The 2,030-nt window shown below is 40.7% G+C and overlaps 1 protein-coding gene across 3 annotated transcripts in view; it reads right to left on the minus strand.

The window, feature by feature from the left end:
- CEP128 (centrosomal protein 128) overlaps window positions 1-2,030 on the minus strand; it is a 95,657-nt gene that overhangs the window by 93,388 nt on the left and 239 nt on the right. The window lies entirely within an intron of this gene.

Genomic DNA, 2,030 nt, shown 5'->3' on the forward strand with positions numbered 1-2,030 from the left:
TTTGCTCTTGCCCACTACACACAAGCAGCGGTACAATCACTCAAAACCCAGTAAACAATGGATTCAACAACCACTTTCCTCAAATTAACAAACATTTTCAGCTTCAATGCACTTTGTGAAAACATTTTTAAGACCCCAAGCAACAAAGAGATGCTATTAATGGCCAAACTAAAAATAAAGCACAAGATCAGCCCTATGAGAGATCAGAAACCCAGTCCTGAGTCATTAATCCAAGGGAATCTAATAATTATTTATCCACAGGCCTTTGTACCACTATATTTTCACTTATCATTCTTAGATTTGGAGCTCATTCATTTTTAATAATCATAGCAAACGGCTGATGATCGGTACCTGCAACATTTTATCTCAAAGTCATATTAAGTGTTGTTTCGACAAAATTAGATTCTTCAGAAGTGCAGTTCATGGAAAACAAATTATTTTATTCTCTAAATATGCAGAAAAGCATGTTACACTTAATCTGTAGGTAGAATATCGCACAGAAGTATATTCTGAGTTCAAGAAAACTAACCTTACTTTTTGCAATTCATACAGCTTGTCTGCGAGCTCAACAGCTCCAAGATTACGCTTAATTCTGACTTCCATGAGGTCACATCTCTTTCTAAACCAAAGAATCCCAAAATAACATCTTTTACAACATCACCAGTTTCACATTAGTGAAAGGTTAGTTATTGAATCTCAGCTGACAGGAACAAAATTCTTTAAATTTTCCCAAATTCAAAGCAACTGGGTCTCTGCACATAGTTCTACGTGTACACCTCTAGTTAGATTAATATGGGAATTCATGGCAGAAAAGAGAAAGGTATTGATAAAATACAATGAAAAGTAATAATGTGCTGAAACTATAATTCTGAGAAGTGCCTCAATAAGAGCCAAAATCAGAACAGTTACATCACTGAAGAAAACAAAAGGGAAATGAAGATTTACAGTAATACAACCGATAGTGTTTTCAGCTAGCCAAAATTAGCTCGTTAGCATCCTAAGTGGCTACAGTACTGAAGAAAGGGCAGTAAATGACAGAAACCTTAAAGAAAACACTACACAGACTTGAAGAAAAGTTCCCGTTTATAGCTATGTAGCAGTCCTCCTTATTATCATAAGCAACCATAGAGAAACTGCAGGCACTTTTAAGCTGGAGAAGGATTGTTCCATATAAAGCAACATCCTCATTTTTAAAGGAATTACAAGTTTTGTTTTACGTTTAAAAAAAAAAAAGCCACCAAAATCATACAGAGTAGAGATTTGTACAAATATTGTAGACATTGGTTGTATTAATTTAAACCAGAAAAGAGTATCACCACTTCTTTCAAAAACCTTCGCTGATGGCAGCTCACAACCATATAACCTACGTGACAGTAAGAAACATTTGTGGTCAGTTTTCCATTTTATTTTGATCTTTTAATGTACAGTTAGTTTACCTAGACAAGCCGTAACGTTTCTTGCAGTAAGAAACACGCCAGCTCTCTCAGATGCCGTCCCTGTTAACACACAGTGCGCCCATTCCGCGGGGGACGTTCCTGCAGACCCGCAGGGCACAGCAGCACGACGCGCAGCCTCAAGCGAGCAGATGAGTTAAGCACACACAGCCTGACGGCTTCCCAAGCGCTTCTATTTGTTTATCCACACATACGCTAATCCATCACTAGGTAACTGAGTGTAAAGTCGTGAGTGAAGCCTAAGGGTGAACCAGATAAGGACTGAGAGCGGTTCCAGACCCGCAGTGCTTCTGTTTGTGCCTAAAAATTTCAGGCACCCGATACCACAAGGAGACACTCCAGCACCGTGCATCCAGGCACCAGAACTACATTTATCATCAACACGTGACACCGTATCCCCTGAGCTTTTCAATACCACGGCACAGCAAACGATTCTTTCATACCGTTCGCACCAAACACACTCACGTAACCTAGCTTTAGCGACACCCGATCCAACCCCTGAGGATCCCCGGCCGCCTTAGCTCCTCACCCCGCGCACGCACCGCAGGACAGCGCCGGGCACGCCGCCGCTCGTGC

Source organism: Meleagris gallopavo, chromosome 5 (assembly GCF_000146605.3).
Source record: "Meleagris gallopavo isolate NT-WF06-2002-E0010 breed Aviagen turkey brand Nicholas breeding stock chromosome 5, Turkey_5.1, whole genome shotgun sequence".
Lineage (NCBI taxonomy): Eukaryota > Metazoa > Chordata > Aves > Galliformes > Phasianidae > Meleagris > Meleagris gallopavo.